General features: G+C 34.2%; 1 pseudogene; it reads left to right on the top strand.

The window, feature by feature from the left end:
- Nucleotides 1–20,543, top strand: part of LOC102894548 — a 32,223-nt pseudogene extending 11,680 nt beyond the window's left edge.
- The last annotated feature ends 804 nt before the right edge of the window (nucleotides 20,544–21,347 follow it).

The following is a 21,347-nucleotide window of genomic DNA, read 5'->3' as shown; positions in this document are numbered from 1 at the left end:
ACTAAACAAAAATAAAGGAAAATATAAAAATTGGAGAAAGGAGTAGGAGGAAAAATAAATGTCAAAGCGAGTACCTAAGGTGATGTTAGTACTTCTACCATTAGGTAAAACTGTCTTTAGGTAAAAGCTCCAGATAAATATTGGCTCTATGTAAGAAAGAACTTTGTAAAATTCAAGGTTGTCCAAAAACAAAAAAGAAAGAAAGGAGCCACCTTTTAAGAAAATAAGTCCTCTGTTACTGGAGTTATTCAAGCACAAAAATGGATGATCATGTGACAAGGACATTGCAAAGTGGATTCAAATATGAAGTGAGTAAACCACTTTTAAGATCTTTCTCACTCTATTTACATCCTATCATATAATTTAATCTATTATAAACTGCAACAAAGGATGCCACAAAACTATTTTTAATTCAAGTAAACCCCCCACTGTAATGAACTCTATGGGAAACTGAGAATGCTTTATTGAATTATAATTGTTTTAAAATTAATAGTTTGCTTAAAACCACATTTCTAATCTATAGAAGTATTAAACAGAAATGAGATCAATTTTCTCTATAGTTTATCAATAAGTCAAAAGAAATAAGTAAAAAGAAGCAGCAGCATAAACTTCCCCCTTTTTTAAGTCTCAGGTCTTTGTTAGCATAGAGTTTTCTCTGACAGCATAGTTTTGGACTTGGGGTTGATAGTTGGCATGTTTGAAATGCTGATGGAATCTAAAAGTATAGCTGTAACTTGAAAGTAATAAATAAATTATAATCTACTCAGCTATAGTTCAAGTAAGAATTGTCCATTTTGCCTTTACTTCTGTTCTGAGACCCTCACTCAAGTCAGGGTAATTTGCTATTCATATTTTACGTGATTTACTAGCTTCTACTCTCAGGAGTTGAACTGGCCACTTGGAGGACAGACTTTCTTGTATCTGAATAAAATGCATATTAAAGATGTATTGTACAAGATACTAACTACCTTTGTTTCTCAACATAGCTTCTTTTCTCATATGTGCTGTTATCTTGTACCTTTTTCAATTCTTACCCTCTGACTTACCATGATTTCTTGTACTAAACTACCACCAGAATCCTTACCGTGGGCTTTGAATGTAGGGAGACTGTAAAGACCTCAACTCTTACTCCTTATTTCCAGGTTCTTCTTGGCCCTTCAGTTCTGTCTTTCTGCCTCTTCTCCATCAACCAGCACACCTATAAGAAATGTCTCTATTCCTTCTAAATTCATATGTTAAATGTCTACCCCACAATGTGATGGTATTTGGAGATGAGGCCTTTGGAAAGAAAGGCTAAGTTAGGTCATGAGGTTGGGGCTATCACGTTGGGATTAGTGGCTTTATAAGAAGAGAAAGAGTTAGAGAGAGAAAGCAATCTCTCTCTTCTCCCACTTGCATGCATGAAGGAAAGGTCATGTGAGTACGTAGTGAGAAGATGACTGTCTATAAGAGTTTTCACCAGTAACCAAAGCAGCTGGCACTTTGATCTTGGAATTCTCAGCTTCCAGAATTTTAAGAAATAAATTTCTGTTGTTTAAACCATCCACACTGTGGTATTTTGTTTATAACAGCCCAGACACATTAAGATAGTAGGTGTGCCAATTACATACACTATCTTCACATATATGTTATATTAAAGCTTTTTGTTTTCCATTTGTTCTTCTCTATTTTAGATAAATATTTTGATGACTATTAACTTTATAATAGCAAAGTGAATTGATTAGTCAATGATATGGATGAACTTATTTCTAAAAAAATGATTATAAATAAATCAAATTTTGAGATTGTCTGAACTTTTAAAACAACCCAGGTAATAACACAAAGGCTTCATATTTTGAAACATTACCTCTAGCCTGAATGCAATAACCACAGAATCTACATCTTCAAGTACCATTGCTTTCATCTGTTGGTCAAATAAGATGCCTGGTTTTATCCTGGTTGATTGAAAGCTGACCAATATCTTATGAAGATCTATAATTTCAGTCTAAATAAAGGGACAAAATTGAAAGACCAGTGTAAGAAATTTCAATAAGAACACTTTGTCCCTGGTTCTTAAGTGATTAATTAATATGTAAGTTTACATATTTATCACTCTGGAATCTTAGAGAATTCTGAAGAGAGGAATCTTTTTTTCACACATCTTTATATCTCCACATTCAGCACAGTGTTGGACACATAATACACTTTCAAAATAGGTTGGTTGAATGACAGCACTTACATTTTCTTTGGTACTTTGAATATAATTTTATTGCATAACCACCATTTCTAATATTTTGTAATTTCTTCATCTATTTACTAAATAAACACTTATTGAGCACATAATCTGTTACCAGAACTTTTTCTAGGCACTGAGGATGTATGAACAAAATAAAATCTTAGTTGTAATGGAACTTACATTTAATCAGAAAAATAAACGACTATCAAATATATTAAAATGCTTAATACAGTATCAAGCATTAAAAATACTATGAAGATAAAGCTGCTAAGGGGGTAGAGAATGACAAGTAGACACTACTTTAGAAAGAGAAGTGATATTTGAACAGGGATCTAAATGAAGTGAAAGAAGAGGCTCCCTGAATAGTTAAATAGAGAACATTCCAGCAGAAAGAACAACTGCAAAGACTTCGAGAAATAAGTGAGGATGATATGTGTGAGGTACAGCAGCTGGAACCAAATGAGCAAGAAGAGTAGGAAAGATTAGGTCACAATAGTAGATAGATGTCAGATCACATACGAACTTCTAGGTCATTTTTAGGACTTGGATTTATTCAAAAGAAGCCATAACAAGATTTTTGGATCTGAAAGTGAAATGTGATTTATGCTTTTAAAGGAATACCCTGGTTTTTATGAGAATAGATTGGGTGGGGTGAGATGGGTAATGGGTGGAGAGGAAGGGAGTAAGACCAGTTGAGAAACTATTGCAGTAGTCCATTAGATGTGATGTTCACTTTGATCAAGGAGTTTGGTGGAGATTGAAAACATATTTTGCAGATGGACCCAACAGAATTTGCTGGGATAAAAACATATGAGAAAAAAAGGAGAGGAGCAAAGGATGACTCCAAGTTTTGTGACTAATTGAAGTGGGGAATATGGCAGAGGAGCAGATTTTGAGGGGAAAACCATGAGTTCAGTTTTAGACATATCATGTAAGTGGAAATATTGGGTAGGCAATTGGATAAATGAGCATTCTAGACAAGAATGAAGTTTAAAAAGGGTCATCTGTATATAGTGGTAGTCCAAAATCTAGGTCAAAAAGGTATTTCAAGAATTATTTGTGCCAGACTTCAAAATTACAACTAAATTACAGAACAACCATGCTTGAGAACCACCTGAAGTCTACCTGAACAGAGCTTCTATAACTGATGACATAGAGAACAAGCCATGCCGAGACTTGTAGGAGGGACAAAGACTCCAAACAAGCTGGTTCCACACCCATGTGTGGCAGTTAAGAATTGAGAGGGATATTTCTGCTGTGGAGGTCCCCACTGAGGATCTATAGGTCCCAGCACTACACCAGGCTCCCCAGCCCAGAGCAGTGGTTCAAAGAAGATAAGGAGAGATTCAGTCCACGTGATATGGAGGGCTTCTTCACACCCAGGCATCCTCTTAAAAAGCACAAGCACAGACTCACTCACTCACTCTTAAACACTTGCCCTAAGCTCCAGATAAGGGACAATAGCTCGAAAAGAATCAAGGACATATGAAGAGGAACTGAATTGCCTGGCTTCAGGGCAAGGGCTGGAGGGGCAGCTCTCTCCAGGACTAAAGTACCCACCAATACCACTGTTCTTTTGTAAAGCCCTCCCTCAACATAGCCTGCAGGTGCTGGTGAGTGTCACATATAAGTCTCTATCAACTTGGCTTACACCCTAGAGATTTCCTGTGACCTCCACCCCACTCAACTCATGTACCACCTGAAAACCCTTTCAGCAGCTCTTTCTCATAAGCAGCTAGCCTCAGCTTGCATTACAGAGTTCCCTAAAACCTCTCAAAGGTCCACAAGCCCCAAATAAGCAGCAGCTGGCTTTGGCATGCACTGTACCATTGCTAAGTAGCCCCAAGCCAACACGAGTGACAACCAGCTTTAGTTCACAGCATGACCCTTCCAGGTGCCCAGCACAAGAAACTATCAACAACAGATCACTTTGTAGTTCCTACCAGGTGAATTCGGGCCAGACACAGGCAGTAGACACAGACACAGTAGCCTACACTAGAGCCCCTCCCAAGAGCCACAGAACCAACACACCTGGTGGTCAGCTTCAGTCCACACCAGAGCACCACCTAATGAATACCACAAATGACACACCCAAATAGTAGATGCAGCAGGCAACAGAGCCTCACTCAAGTGAATCCCACTCCATAGATCTGCCCCCATACAACAGCTTGTCTGCTGTAGTCACAGCCAGGCCTCACAGCCAGGCCTCACAGCCAGTCAGCTTGGAAGTTAATCTCTCCCACAACATGCCAATAGCAATCAAGGCTTAACTTCAACAAGAGGATATACACAAACCACACAAGGGACACCCCTGGAGCACCAAGCTCAGGTGAACAAGGAGACTGTGCCACTAAATCCCACAGAACATCTACCACATAAAGCCATCCTGCCAAGACTAGAAGATGTAACAGATGTACCTCATACATAGAAAAAACCACAAGGAATCAGCCAAAATGAGGAGGCAAAGAAACTTGTCCCAAATGAAAAAAACAGGACAAAATTCCAGAGAAACAACTAAACAAAATTGAGGCAGGCAATCTACCAGTTGCAGAGTTCAAAATACTACCTATAAGAATGCTCAGTGGACTTGCCTTTGGGGAAGAATAAAAAACTCAGAATTAAGAGTTACAAATTGGTAGTTATGAAATAGTCATAGGGATATAGAGTATAGCATGGGGAATATAGTCATTAGTATTGTAATAACTATGTATGTTGTCAGATGGTTACTGGATTTATCGGGGTGATCATTTCGTGAGTTACTAATTGAAATCCATCAACTTCATGGAGGCAAAAACTGTTAGTAATGTATACTTAATAAATAGTTGTTGAAATACCTTTTTATTATAGGAAAAATATCTTGTCTGCTTTAGTAAAACTTACACCCATCAGAAGAGTGCTTGAATATAGCAGACCTTCAATAAATATCTTTGAATAAATGAAGCCAATGTCAAAGTACAATGTGAGTGAGAAAGAGAGCTTTTTTCTCTACTGGGATTAGCTGTCAATGATGGTCTTTTTCTTTTATTCTGCTAGTGAAAAATATAGAAAAACTGTGAGGAAAGCACAGATGGAGCTAGGTGACAATAGAGAACAAATATAAAAAAAATGAAATTATCAAGGTGGCTCCCTAATGTAGTGGTAATCACGTCTGCTTTACACTCAGAAGGTCCTAGATTCGTGCCCTAGGTGGAGCCATGGACCATACCCCGGGTGCACCAGCCCACCCCCCCCCCCAAGTGAGCCAGGCCCTCCGAGTATGCCACCAGGGGCACCAGGCCCCGGATGGGCACCCCGAGCACATGGGAGGAGATGCCCCACCTTCAAAGATCCAGTTCTTAAAAGGAAGAGGGCAACATCCGTAGATCAGAGGTAGAAGTGGCAAGGAAATTAAAGAGAGGGGCAGGGGCGGAAAAAAAGAAAAAAGAATAAAATTATCTAGAAAGAGGAAAAGTGTGCAGAAAATATAAAAAGGAGACTAAACTTTATTGTTACAAGTATACCTACCGTATTCCAGACACAGCATTAGCTCCATAAAAACACATTATTCTTAATTCTCTTGTTTGTGAGATAGATCTGGTAGGTCTCATTTTACAAAGAAAGAAATAGACTCAGACAATTTAAATAATTAAAGTAAGGTCACAAATTTAAATAATTAAAGCAGAGTCTATCTGACCAGCAAACTGTTTAAAACCAGCCTCGGAGACTGCTTTCTGTGCACAAATTTCATTCTTATTAAAAGTATTTTTACCCCCCACAATCTTTTGCACTAGATAAGCACGCAATAAATATTTGTTAAAGGAATCAAAGATCCCTTTACAGAAATGTTTTAAAAGTAGACAGAAATAAATAAATAAAACATAATAGTGCAGTTAGTTAGAATGAATGAATGAATGAATGAATGAATAAATAAATAAATAAATAAAGGCAGATAGAAACCCATCTATGTTAATAGTGATTTTTAGTTTTTAGTTTTTAGCTTTTTAAATCAAAATATACTAGGTAGGAAAATTAAAAAAAAAAAAATTACTTGCCAAAAGATTAATGAAGGATGTGATCTAATCATCTTTCAAATCATTAGGCCAACCTAAACAGAAAGGTATTTTAGGCTTTGAAAAGTGATTCTTATGTATGCAGAATTACAAATGGGCTAATTTTTTCTATATCTCCATAATTTACAGAATAATTATTGATGAGTACACAACACACAGTCTCTGGAGACATGATTTGTGTGAGTGCTTAGCTTTTCAAAGCTTAAATCTCTGTAGTCACTATTAAAAATGAATTGATAGTAAATGTGCTATAATTAGTCCACCTATTCTATTTGCACATGAAATTTTCATGCTAAATATCTCCTTTATTTAGGAGAGAATGCAAATGTATTACAATGATGCAATCAAAAATAAATTGGAACTTTTAGTTTCCCTGCAATATTCCTTGTTTTTAATTCACTCAGACTTTTCATATATCATTCAACTTTAAAATATTTCTCAATTTTTACCTGAAAATTACAGGTGCAAGGAGGAGTCTAGGTAGAACATTTGGATAATAATCTGAATCCCCTCAAAGGTATGTGCACTGATGCTGGGTTGTTTGCCCTCTTGGTTCTCAAGCCTTCTCTGCTCTGCTCTCTATCACTGGACCATCATTTATAGGCTGCACATACAAGGCCTCTTACCAGAGGGTTTCCTACCTTGCTTGGACAATGGGAGGAACTGGTAGGAGGATGGAAGGAAGAAAGAAGCCAAACTGTATCACTCCATCCCTCTCTACCCATGTGACCTCAGTTCTATAGCAGTGCTTGCCCCTCCTTTGTGCCTCCAGTTGTCTACATAAAAGACCTGCCAGGTGATCTTGACCCCTAACCTCTGATAACATCATCTCCCTTTGTGCTCCAATCTAGGGGTAATAGTGACTTCTGGCTGTCGTTAATCTATGGGTTGCCTCACTATCATCAACTGTTATCTTCATAGCCCTTCCATTTCCTGTATAACACTCCTGTATTAAATTTCCTCTGTTCTAAATATTTAAAGCAGTTAGTGTTTCTCTGATTAGAGCCAATCATATGCTTACTCCTTAAAGGAAGGGACCTAGTTTGTCTTGTTTAATGCTATATATTCTAGTACCTAAGAGGGTACCAGATATATATGAAGTAGTCAGTGAAAATATGTTGAGCATATACATCCTCTGGCCTGGTAGTTTTCAATCTTTATGGAGTGTCAGAAGTAACTGGAGGGCTTGTTATAACACAGATTGCTGCCCCCTACATTTCCCCTTTCCCAAATTTCTGATTTAATAGGACTAGAATAAGACCCCAAAATTTGCAATTCTTACACATTCCTAGGTGATGCTGATGTTGCTAGTTCAGGGACCACACTTTGAAAGAACTTCTGCTTTAGGCCATGAGCCTCCCTGCATACAATCAAACCTGAATATCCATACTAGAATAAACATCTACATTAATGAGCACTAACATTTCATATTTTAAATATTTAAAGATAATCTGGCATCCATCTTCCATTATTGTAACCACATTGATAAAAATTGTGTGGTTACAAGGTTTTCTATGAAAGCAAGAAAATTATAAATTTTTAAGTTTTACCAAGAATGGTTTTACAAGTCAATTAAATCGTTTTAAAAATTTGCCTTTAAATTTTTTTATTTACTCTTTTTTTAAGTCTAATTTTGAAGAAAGGTCAACTTTCATAAAATTGATCAAGTTGAATACTCTTGTTCTTTTATTCTCTATAAAGAGCATGAGGAAAATAAGTTCTACAAAATAATACTTAAAAATTCATTAGATCTTTTTTAAAGAAAATATCACCAACTAAGAAAAGATGTTCTTCACATATTAGTATAAATTAATTTGATTACTCAAATTTTTTTGCCATGATATAATAAATCTCAAATTAATAAAAATGGTTAGTATATTACTATGCTCCATTAGGATGAATGTAAACTCTATAAGGGTAAGGTCCATCTGTGTCGTTCTATAATATATGCCTCAACACCCAGCACAGTGCTTAGTATGTAATAGCCATTCAGTACTTACTGGCTGAATAAAACAAAAAGGTAAATGAATTAATTATTGAATCATTCTAAGCTGGTTTGGTTTTTGCCGTAGTTTATTTGTAAAAGAATTTTGTTCTAATAAATTCTCATAGCTTATATATTTTCCTCTGCCTGCAATACAGCCACATATTTTCAGGAAACTCCCTCTAACAAGGATGGAATAAGTTGGCAAGGCTTTGACTAACAAGCATTGTGATAACATAAAGCTATTAGACTTAACTTTCTCTGATGGCTTGGAAAAGAGCACAGTTGTATTATTCCCTAGACTTGATTAAGACAAAATTTAGGATATGCTTTAATTTCTCTCCCTCGCCGTCTTTAATCCGTTAGCAAACTCTATGAGCTCTATTTTTTAAAAATTATCTTAAATAGGTTATATCTTACAACCTGCACTGTACCCACACTCACCCAAAGCCACCATCTTCTTTGACTTAAACTATAGTGATGTCATCCCTGCTCCCAATTTTGTCCCTTGAAGTTTTTTCTCCACATGCCTGCTGAGGTGATCTTAAAAAAGAAAAATAATTAATTTTTCTTAAAATTAATTAATTTTAGAAAAATAATTAATTTTATCTTTCAATCACCTTTATCTAATAATAATAATAATAAAGAATAATACTCCAATCATGCCATCGGAACTCTCTAATGTCTTACAATATTTTTAGAACAAAATCAAAATTCTTATACTAATTGATCATTCAGTTGCCTCTGCATAGACACCTCCTCTCCTTCATCCAGGTTCAAGTTTCTAGAACTCACCAAGAGCATTCCTAGTCACTTCAGTCATCTCAGTGCCTTTGCCCTGGTTGTTTTCTCTACCTGTAATAATCTTTCTTAGATCTTTTTTTTTTTTTGCTTATATATTTTTTTCACATTATTCAGATCTCTGCTCAAAATTTACCTCTACCAAAGGTCTTCTCCAGTACCCTACCTAAAATAATGTTCCCTTTCCTCCTCTGAGTCACTTTGTCTTTTTCCTAAATAGATCTATCTGAAATTACATATTTATTTATTAGTGTACTTCTATACAATTTGTGTCCACAGTAGAATACAAACTCCATGAGGACACAGCTTTAGTCTCTTTTTTTCCAGTTTTATTGAGATATAATTGACATACAGCACTGTATAAGTTTAAGGAGTTCAAGGTGCACAACAATGATTTGACCTACTTATATTGCAAAATTATGACAATGAGTTCAGTTAACGTCCATTATCTTATATAAATCTCATATAAATACCAAAAAGAAAAAAAGAAAAAAAATTTCCTTTGGATGAGCTCTTAAGATCTATCTTAACAACTTTTAAACACAGCAGTGTTAGCTATTGCCATCATGTTGTACATTACATGTTTAGTACTTATCCTATAACTAGAAATTTTATATTTCAATCACCTTTATCTAATTCCCTCTTCCCTACTCCCACCTCTGGTAACCGCAAATCTGGAGTATTTTTTCTCTTTTGTCCACTGCTGTATCTCAATGTCTTGAATAATACCTAGCAAAGGGCAAGTTCCCTATAAACATCTGCTGAATGAATAAAATATCAAATGCAAATTGTGCCTAAATTCAACTTGAAAGGAGAAAAAATTTGCTTTACCATCTACCTTTTTCTCACCCTAAATCTTCTCCTAGTGGATTCCTGCCCACTCTTACACATACACACATGCCTACATGCCTACACACTCAATGAAGTAGTGTGCTGCTGTTTTTCTTACATCTCCATCATGAAAGCATATAGTTCTATTATGCATTCATATTGAAATATAAATAACTGAGAATAATTTCCAGAGCAATGCCTTTCAAACTTGCTCACAATTTATCGATCTTAAATAAAGAAAAGTAAACTCTTAAAATCTAGCACCTTAATCATTGTAGCATTATTTGTAATTGCAAAATATTGGAAATAATCTAAATGCCCATATATAGTAGACTGGTTGAATAAATCGTGGAATATCATGTAGCTATTTTTAAATGAGACAATGAGGAGAATCTATGTGAATTGACTTGGAATGATTTCTAGTATATATTGTTTAAAAAAATACGTGCAAAAGAATATGTAGATAATGCTATCTTTTGTGTAAGGAAGAAGGGAAAATAAAAAATGTACCCATGTATCTGGGTTTTTCTTTTGTAAACAAAACACAGGAAAAATAAATCAGAAACTAATGAAACTGATTTTCAAAATGTTGTTGGGAATACGATGAAAAGGTAGCGAAGGGAGCAACGATTTTTGGAGTATACATTTTGTGTTTTGACTTTTGGAATTATGTTAATGTCTTGTATATTTAAATTTTGAAATAAAATCAACAAGGATGGAAGGAACAATGTCAAGTTGCACACAAATAAAAACAATAAGACCTAAATGTTTTACAAATAAATAACATAACCACTTCGAAGGAGTTAAAAAAAAACTGAGCCAAGTAGCTTTTGAACACAGTACTTTAATTATAAATCTTCATTATAAACACCAAAAAAGATCTCAAACAAATCTTAAACTCTACCTAGAAATTTTGGTTTTTGTTTCCATACCAATATGGGTATAGTAAATCTGAAACTATATTTAGTGTGTATTATAGGATTGACCAAATGAGTAAGTATGTTAATATTCTTGAGAGATAGGATTCTCACTGTAAGAGAACAAAGATACAAATATGTAATGGTGGAAAACAAAGAAGAACCCTTAGGAGTTAATTTGGAATTTGAATTATCATTAACTCATGATTTTACACCACACACACCATATGCACACACATGTACAATGTGTGTTCCAAAAATTTTAGTACATTATACTTATGTGTGTATATATACACATATACATCTATATATATGTATGTATGTGTGTGTACGCACATATATTTCTGCTTCATATGCAATTTCTTATTTTCCTCAATTCTATCTGCTGAAAGGCCTAGAAGAAATGATACCTTAGTAGCAATGAAAATACCCAAGGCTAATATTTGTAAATGTCATTCTTCACTAAAAGGAACCAGGGCTCCTTTGAAAAATGGCTGATTCCAGAGTTAGTGCAGAAAAGTACAAGATTAGCCCAGAAAATCTTGTTATTCAAAAATGTGCAGAATTGATCCAAAGAAAAATGGGGCATATCAAAGCAATATAAGAGTCAATTTTAAGGAATGCTTACTAGCCAGCTGGGATAATTTTAGATCAAAATAAATAATGACAATAACAGATTGTAACCATCAAATAAAGTAAGAATTCATTAGTTTATACTGATAATAAATAAAGAAAAAAAGGAAAGGTCTTCCTTACAATAGAATGACAAATAATAAATGCAAAAAAAAAAAAGTGAGAATTTTAACAATTACCATTTGCAACCATCAAAATAATAATTTATTAAGGCAAGAATCATCAATAGATTATAAAACAATTGGATGAAAGTTTGAAGAAGAACAAGATACTATAAAATTTTAAAGTATTCCTCTATAGATTACTTATTAGTTACAAAGAGAAAAATGATAATTTCATAGAGGAGAAACCTGGAAGATAGCACTTTAGCCAATCGATCAAAGCATTGTCGATAGTAGGACAAACTGCCATCATATGCCTCTTAGTGTGATACATGAAGAAGGTCATAATATCACGTATGAGGTATTTCTCCAAAAGTGTATAATCTAAATCTAATGATGAAGACATATTAGACAAATTCAAACTAAAGGACATTCTATATTGATGACTAATCTATATTCTTCCAAATGGTCAAAAAAGACAAAGAGAAACAGGCTGAGAAACAATTTCAGGACTACTTTTGGTGTCCTGCTTTAAAGATAAAAAGGCATAACTAAATGCAGTTCATGTAGCTGGATTACATGTTAGACTGTAGAGAAGAAATTAAAAGAACATTTTGGGAACAGTTGGCAAAACTTAAATATGGAGTGTATGTTAAATAAGACTATTGCATCAATGTTAAATTTCATGAGGCTGACCATAATTCTATGGTTACGTAATAGAATGGCCTTTTACTGAAGCAATTCTAACTAAAGCATTTATGTGTAAAGAGTCATAAAGTGGACAAAGTACATTAAATGGTTCTGGCAAAAAATAATAAATAGGCAATGGACAGATAGTTAGCCAGATAGATAGATTAGATAGCTAGATAAATAATAGATAGATAAATGATGATGATGATAGATAGATAGATAGATAGATAGATAGATAGATAGATAGATAGATAATGTTAATAACTACTAAATCTGAATGAAGGGTATAAAAAAGGGTTTTTTAAAATATTATTTTTGCAATTCTTCCATGAGATAAAAATTATTTTAAATAAAATTAATTATTTCAAAATAATAGGTTTTTTTTTTACTATTAGTGTTTCAGGCATTATATGGTGACATAGAACTCTGGTGGATATGATCTGGTTATTGGCAGAATGAAATATATGATAGAGTACAAATTCATTCTTTTATGTATTCATTCCATACTTTACTGCAGGGAGACAGACAATAAACTAAAAATAAAGAAATAAATATAAAAATTACAAAATTATCTGTTTAATGAAGAAAAATAATAAAGGGATGAAAGTTAGGGAGTTAAAGTTTGTTGTATTTTAAATAAGGCAGTCAGAGGAGGCCTCACTCCTAAGTTCTTACGTAAAGACCTGAAGAAGTTTGGGAGGTGCTCATACCTGAGGAGAAGTTTGGGAGGTGCTCATTCCAGAAAGAGAGATACAGTGGTATTCTGGTAAATTTTAACAGGTTCTCCGTGGCATGAAGAGACCTGATTTTTAGAGTTTTCCAGTTTCCTTGGTGTAAATACTCCCACCTTGGCTGATTTCCAGCTACCACTGATATAACAACTGATTAGTACAGTTCCTGAAAATTCAACAATTGACTCTCACAGGCCAGTTGGAGCTCACCCCAAAATACCACTGAGAGAATAGAGTAGGTGCAGAAGCCCAAGGCAGGAGGTGCATGCTATACGCATACCTTGTTTGAAGCCAATGAAAGTGGAGAAGGATTGAGCCAAGGGCAAAGGGTAGCGGATTGAGTACAGAGGAAAAAAAAAAAAACAAAACAAGAGACTTGATTGTATAGGGCCTTGTAGGCCTGGTGAGGACTTTTATTCAAAGTGAACTCAGAAGCCATTGAAGGAGTCTGAGCAGGGAAGCAACATGGTCTGACATTTACTTTGACAAGGTGACTGGGGCTGCTACCATGGAAACACAGTGTAGGCAATGAGGGGTGGAAACAGGAAAACAGGAGGCTATTACAATAACAGAGAAAAATGATAGTGCCTAGCCCTAGGCTCTTAGCAGTGAAAGTAGTGATAAGTAAGGTAAGTTAGGATATATTTTGAATCTAGAGCTCACAGGATCTGCAGTTCAATTGGATGGGGGGTAAAAGGGAAGAGAGGGGTCAAAGATGATTGCAATGTTTTTTAACTGATTTACCAAAAAGATGGAATTGCCATTAACAGAGAAAATAAAGGCTATGGAAGGTAAGAATTTGTGAGAGTTCAATTTTACACACCTTGAATTTGAGATTTGAATGGAGAAGTCCAGTAAATGATAACAGAATAAATACAGAGTAGAAGTAGGTTAGGAGTAGTGAGCACCAAATCCAGAGGTAGTTCTCACTGATGCTATAACTGCATGAAACCCACTGATTTCATTGACTTCTGTATTCCTTTCTCTTCTTTTTCTTTTTCTTTTTTTTCTCTGAAGTTCTGCACATTTGTGTTTATAAATGGAGAAACTAATGCAACCAACTTGTTCTAAGCACACATATGAAAACGGAAAGTTTTAAATAGATGTTCTCCCCTGCAGGGAAGAACTAATTTTCTGAGTAAATCAGAAAAAAATACTTGAGCTATTTATATTTTCTACCATCCAAAATTTAATACAGAGGGTATAGATGTCAGCTAGAAATCAACTACCATCACAAATAGAAAATTCTTTTTATTTTAATAATGGTATACTAAACTGTTTTGAAAATTTTAGTTGTAACTAGCATTGTGTTTTTATTCTTTTTTTTTTTTAATCAGTGAATATAGTGAAAGCACAGGTGGCAAAATATGTGCATGTTAGAGTCAAGTGCACAGATATTTTATAATGAAATTGTGCATAGATGTTTTAAAGCATAATATGTGTCTGTGTATATTATTGTTGGAAGTTTTAAAAAAAAGGCTCCTTACTTTCCCAGCTAGAACAATCTGGGAGATGATCAGCTGTAAGAGGAAAGTTTTTTTGCCAAGTTTACAGTGTGTTCATGCACATTTCTTTTCTCATAATTAATAGCCTCTGTGCTTGCTAAGTTTTTGGAAAGCAGCTCAAAGCCTACCTAGGTAATGCCTTCTGACAACGTTTTAAAGATCAGTTATGTCACATGGCTGCCTTTTAGAAAAAAGAGTCAGAATGCATAACTGTGCCATATGGCATCTCTGAAGAATCAGCCGGATTGGACAGACATTCATTGGATAAGGTCCCATAGTACTTGGAAAAGAATGTAGTTCTGTTGCCAAAATGTGGCCTTTGTTAATCTCCTAACTATCATTGTGCAGAAACCAATTCATCTGCATTAATTATAAACAAATTTTAATTACATCAGTAAAAGCCCATTATAACAATATCTGATGCCAAATAAGCTGTATTAACTCTTTGTAAGTCTCCAAAGCAAACTCTAGGTGTTGAAACATGGGTGTTTAATATGAGGCAAGAATTTCTCTAGCCAAGTGTAAAAATGCAGTTCTGACATTTAGTTTCCCAGTTCTTTTAGAGATCCCATGATGCTTTTGCTTTTCACAGATTATATCAAAAAGCAACTGATGCATATAAATTGTTAAAGGCAAATTATTCCTAATGAGAGTGTTTACACATTTTATTCTTTTGCTTAAGATTTTTTTTAAAAAAAATTAAGCAGTTTGCATTGTAGAGCAATAATTTGCAGTGACACAAAACAACCTGACAAAATGTAACTTGATTCTGGTAAAATATTAATTTATTTGGGATAGTGCTCTGGACAACTTGATACCAAATGTATACTGTGCATCAAAGTATAATATCCTTAAAAACATGAAGAACCAAATCACTAGTGTGTTTTATGGCAGCAGTTTGGCCAAGAAAGCTTGCTGGTCCTTCCCACACAGAAACGATCTAGTTTGCAGATAACACATGGTGGTTACAGTGTGCACAGCCGTTGAGGTTGGACAGGATCCAGCTAGAAGGCTCATCTGTGTGCAGTAGTGTTGGAATCATCTTTGAAATCAGTTTTACTAATGTGTAGTTTTATTTTATTAGGCCAACCATCAAAAGTTTCTCTTCCTCTTGGAAATCATTCCTTTTGGTATTTGTATCACTCCTTGGACCTAAAAAGTTAAACAGTTTTAAACAAATAGACCAAATCCTGCCTTCTTACTCCATTAGACTTTGAAGTTTCTCATGTAAACCTCACATTATTTTCCCTTCTTTTTATACAACAGAAGAATTTATTTTTATAACCATAATAGGTAAATTCCATCGTCAGCACTTGTTGTTTGTTGATTTATTAATGATGAACATTCTGACAGGTGTGAGGTGATATCTCATTGTGGTTTTCATTTGCATTTCTCTGCTAATTACTGATGTTAAACATCTTTTCATATATCTATTGGTCATCTATATGTTCTCTTTGGAGAAATGTCTAATCAGGTCCTCAGCCCAATTTTTAATTAGATTGTTAGTTTTTCTGGGTTCCATAGGTTCTTTGTAAATTTTAGATATTAACTCTTTATCAGAAGTATCATTGCCAAATATCTTCTCTCATTCAGTAAGTTGTCTTTGTGTTTAATTGATCACTTCCTTTTCTGTGCAAAAACTTTTTAGTTTGATGCAGTCCCATTTGTTCATTTTTTCTTTTGTTTAAATTGCTGAGGTGACATATCAGAAAAAATATTCTTAAGAGCAATGTCAGAGAATTTGCTACCTATGTTTTCTTCTGGCAGTTTTATGATTTCAGGTCTTACTCTTCAGTCTTTAATCTATTTTGTGTCTATTCTTGTATACAGTATAAAAAGGTAATCCAGTTTCACTTTTTTTGCATGCATCCATTCAGTTTTCCCAACACCATTTGTTGAATAGACTATCTTTACACCATTGTATATTCTTGCCTCTTTTATCATAGATTAATTGACCATATAGGTGTGGATTTATTTCTGGGCTTTCTCTTCTGTTCCATTGATCTATGTGTCGTTTTCATGCCAGTTCCATGCTGTTTTGATTAGTATAGCCTTGTATTATGGTTTGATATCAAATAGCATGTTACCTCCAACTTGGTTCTTCTCTTTCAAAACTGATGTGGCTATTTGGGGTCTTGTATGGTTCTATATAAATTTTAGGATTATTTGTTCTAGTTCTGTGAAAAATGTCATTGGTATTTTGATAAGGATTGCACTGAATCTATACATAGCTTTGGGTAGTGTGGATATTTTAATGATGTTAATTATTCCTATCCAGGAGCATGGTATGTGCTTCCCTTTATTTGTATCTTCTTAAATTTCTTTCTTCAATGTCGTATAATTTCCTTAGTACAAATCTTTTACCTTCTTGGTTAAATTTGTTCATAGGTATTTTATGTGTTTTTTGAAGCAATTGTAAATAGAATTGTTTTCTTAATTTCACTTTCTGACAATTTTTTACTGGAATATGAAAATGCAACCGATTCCAGAATATTTTGTATCCTGCTACTTTATTGAATTCATTTATCAGTTCTAACGGTTTTTTGGTAGACTCTTTAGGACTCTCTCTATATAGTATTATGTCATCTGCAAATAATGACAATTTTACTTCTTCCTTTCCAATTTGAATGCCTTTCTATTTCTTTTTCTTGTCTTACTGCTGTGGCTAGGACTTCCAATACTACATTGAGTAAAAGTGTTTTAAATGGATATCTTTGTCTTGTTTCTGATCATAACAAAAAAAGTTTTTAGCTTTTTAGCATTGAGTATGGTGTTAGCTGTGTGCTTGTCATATGTGGTCTTTATTAGTTGAAGTATGTTCATTATAATACCATTTTGCTGAGAGTTGAATCACAAATGGATGCTGGATTTTGTTAAATGCTTTTTCTGCATCTGTTGCTATAATCATATGATTTTTATCTTTTATTTTTTTGTGTGTGATGTTTCATGTTAATTGATTTGGGGGGTATTTAATCAAGCCTGCATCCCAGAAATAAATCCTACTTGATTACGGTGTATGAACTTTTTAACATATTGCTGCATTCAATTTTTAGATATTTTGTTGAGAATTTTTGCATGTATGTTTATGAAGACTATAAGCCTATAATTTTCTTCTTTTTGTAATGTCTTTTTCTGGCTTTGGAATTGGGGTAATGATGGCCTCATAAAAGGAGCTTGGGAGGCTTCTCTCCTCTTGAATGTTTTGATAGTTTGAGAATAATTCTTAATTCTTCTTTGAATGTTTGGTAAAATTTACCTTTGAAGCCATCCGGTATAGGACATTTGTTTCTTGGGAGTTTTTTGATTATTGATTTGATTTTGTTAATAGTAATCAGCCTGTTTAGATTTTCTGTTGCTTCTTAATTCAGTCTTGGAAATTTGTATGTTTCTAGGTATTTATCCATTTTTTCCAGATTGTCAAATTTATTGATGTATAATTGTTTGTAGTATTTTCTTATAATCCTTTGTATTTCTGTGGTGTCTGTTGTCACTTCTTCTCTTTCATTTCTGAATTTATTTCATTGGGTCTTCTCTCTTTTTCTCTTGATGAGTCTGGTTAAAGATTTTTTCATTTTGTTTGTCTTTTCAATGAACCAGTTCTCATTTATTAATCTTTTATATTGTTTTTTTAGACTCTATTTCATTTATTTCCACTCTGGTCTTTATTATTTTTTACTTCTATTCCTTTGGGGCTTCATTTGTTGTTCTTTTTTCTAGTTCTTTTGTATGTAAGGTTAGATTGTTTAATTGAGATTTTTCTCTTTTCTTGAGGTAGGCCTGTATTGCTATGAATTAGGACTGATTTTGTTCTGTCTCATAGATTTGGGGTCATTCTGTTTTTTGATTCAATTGTCTCAAGGTACCTTTTGACTTATTCCTTGATCTCATTGTTAACTTATTCATTATGTAGTAGCATGTTATGTAGCCTTCATGTGTTTGTGTGTTTTTTAGTGTTTTTTTTTTTTTCTTATAATTGATTTCTAGTTTCATACTATTGTGGCCAGAGAAGATGCTTGATATGATTTTAATCATCTTAAATTTATTGAGATTTGTTTTGTATCCTCACATGTGGTCTATCTTGAAAAATGTTTTCTGCTGCTTTTGGGTGAAATGCTCTAAAAATACCAACTAAATCATGCTGATCTAATACATCATTTAGGGCCACTGTTTTCTTGTTGATTTTCTGACTGGAAGATCTGTCAATTGATATCAATGGTGTGTTAAATGTCTATACTATGACTATTACTGTCAATCTCCCCCTTTATATTGGTCAGTATTTGCTTCATACATTTAGGTGCTTCTATGTTGGGTGCATAAATGTTTACAAGGGGTATATACTCTTGTTGGATTAATCCTTTTATCATTATGAAATGTCCTTTTAATAGCCTTTGTTTTAAAGTCTATTTTGTTTAATATAAGCATTGCTACTCCAGCTTTTTTTTGTTTCCGTTTGCATAAATTTATCTTTTTTTCTATTTCTTTACTTTCAGTCTGTGTGTGTCTTTCAATCTGAAGTGGTTCTTGTAGACAACATATGTATAGGTCTCATTTTCTTATCCATTCAGCTCCCCTATGTCTTTTGATTGGAGCATTCAGTCCATTTACATTTAAAGTGACTGTTATAGGTACATAGTTGTTGCTGTTTTATTATTTATATTTATGTTCTCCCCTCTTTCTTCTTCTTAAAGAAGTCCTTTTAAAATTTTTTGTAGTACTGGTTTGGTGATGATAAACTCCTTTAGTTGTTTTTTTGTTTTTGTTTTTTGTTTGTTTGTTTATTTGTTTTGTCTAGAAAACTTCTTATCTGTTCTTTGATTCTAAATAATAGCTTTGCTGGGTAGAGTAATCTTAGTTGTAGGTCCTTGCTTTTCATTACATTAAATATTTCATGGCAATCTCTTTGGGCATGCAAAGTTTCTGTTGAGAAATCAACTGACAGTCTTATGGGGGGCTCTCTTATATGTAACTATCTGCCTTTCTCTTGCTGCTTTTAAGATTATCTTGTTGTCTGGCTGGAAAGACAGTGTCCCACAATGAAGGCACCAGCTCTACCACCATCTCTTCCAGTTTCATCACTGGTGCAACAGGGCAAGGCAAAGGCAAAGGCAAAGGCAAAGGCAAAGGCAAAGATGGGTCCAGAGATTCAGCCATTAATCAAGTGCAGATAGATCGGTTAGTGGTATTAAAGAGAATCAAACTTTATCAAGAAAAAGTACAAGGAACTGAGGTAGTTCACGGAGTGCTTTTGGGCCTGGTTGTAGAAAATCAGTTTGAAATTACCAATTGCTTTCTTTTCCTATAGCACACAGAATATGATCTGACTTTGATGAAACTTAACATCAGACGGAAATGATGCTAACTCTTTATTATGTAAATATTGACCATCTTCACGTGGGCTGGTACAAGTTCACATACTGTGGCTCCTTCATCACCCAGATGCCCCTGGATTCTCAATTCAGTTACCAGAATGTCATTGAAGAATCTGTCATTTTCATTTACAATCTCATAATAACCCCTAGGGTCTCTCTCATTGAAGGCATAGAAAATGACTCCTAAACTGATAGAAGATTATAAAAAGAAGGATTTTTCTCCTAAAGCATTGAAAAGAAGAAATATCACCTTTGACCACATGTTTGAAAAAGTGCCGATTGTAATTAAAAATTCACATCTAATCCTAATTTGAGAGCTTGAGAAGTCAGCTGTGACTAATAAACATGACTTGCTCAGTCTTGCTATGAGCAATCATTTGGGAAAGAATCTTTAATTGCTGATGGACAGAGTGTATGAAATGAGCCTAGATATAGTTAAATATATATATGAGGAACATAAGTAAATAGCAGCAGCAGCAGAAACACAAGTATTAGCAGCGTCACCAGCAGGAAATTATGCAGTTCCAAGATTGAGGAGAACCCCTACTTTCTGAGGAGGATCTGTCTAAACTTTTCAAACCACTACAGCCTCCAGCCATGATGGATTCTCTACTCATTGCAGACCAGATTAATACTAACTGACAGAACATCAAAAAATTCATTGCCCAAAACTTGAGTAAACTCTTCATGGCTCAGGCTCTTGAAAATTACAACTAAGAGAAAGAAGTTTCCACAAAAGAAAGTAACTCTTGAGATCACATTGGGGCATCGCTTGGAAGAAATACATTTGCTTATTGAAGTCTTTTTAGCCAATAATAAAATATAAACAAAAGAAAACAAAAACAAAATTTATTTCTTTGTCATTAAAGTGGTATTTTAATTATCATATGTCTTGGTGTGGGTTTCTTTGGGTTCATCTTCTTTGAGACTTTCTGTGCTTCCTGGACTTGTATGTCTATTTCCTTCACCAGGTTAGGGAAGTTTTCAGTCATTATTTCTTCAAATCGGTTTCCAATACTTTTTTCTCTCTCTTCTCCTTTTGGTACCCATATGATGCAAATGTTGTTATATTTGTTGTTGTCCAAGAGGTCCCTTAAACCTTCCTCATTTTATTCTTCTTTGTTCTTTTTGCTGTTTCAATTAGGTGTTCTCTGCTACCTTGTTTTCTAAATCTCTGATTCAATCCTCTACTTCATTTAATCTGCTGTTGATTTCTTCTAGTATATTCTTCATTTTAGTTGTTGTATTCTTCATATCTGACTGGCTCTTTTTTATGGTTTTTATATCTTTTTTATGCTTGCTGTTTCTTTGTTGAAGTTCTCACTAAGTTCCTTAAGCATCCTGATAACCACTGTTTTGAACTTTGTACCTGATAGATTTCTTGCACCCATTTTGTTTAGTTCTTTTCCTGGAGTTTTCTTCTGTTTTTGTTTGTTTGTTTGTTTGGGATATGTTTTTTAGTTTTCTCACTTTGGCTGCCTCTCTGTGTTCTTTTCTATGTATTAGATATATCTGCTACAT

The sequence above is a fragment of the Pteropus alecto genome, unplaced genomic scaffold (genome assembly GCF_000325575.1).
Source record: "Pteropus alecto unplaced genomic scaffold, ASM32557v1 scaffold51, whole genome shotgun sequence".
In the NCBI taxonomy this organism is placed as follows: domain Eukaryota; kingdom Metazoa; phylum Chordata; class Mammalia; order Chiroptera; family Pteropodidae; genus Pteropus; species Pteropus alecto.
The sequence above is the reverse complement of the archived record's forward strand: the minus strand, read 5'-3'. Positions and strand labels throughout refer to the sequence as shown.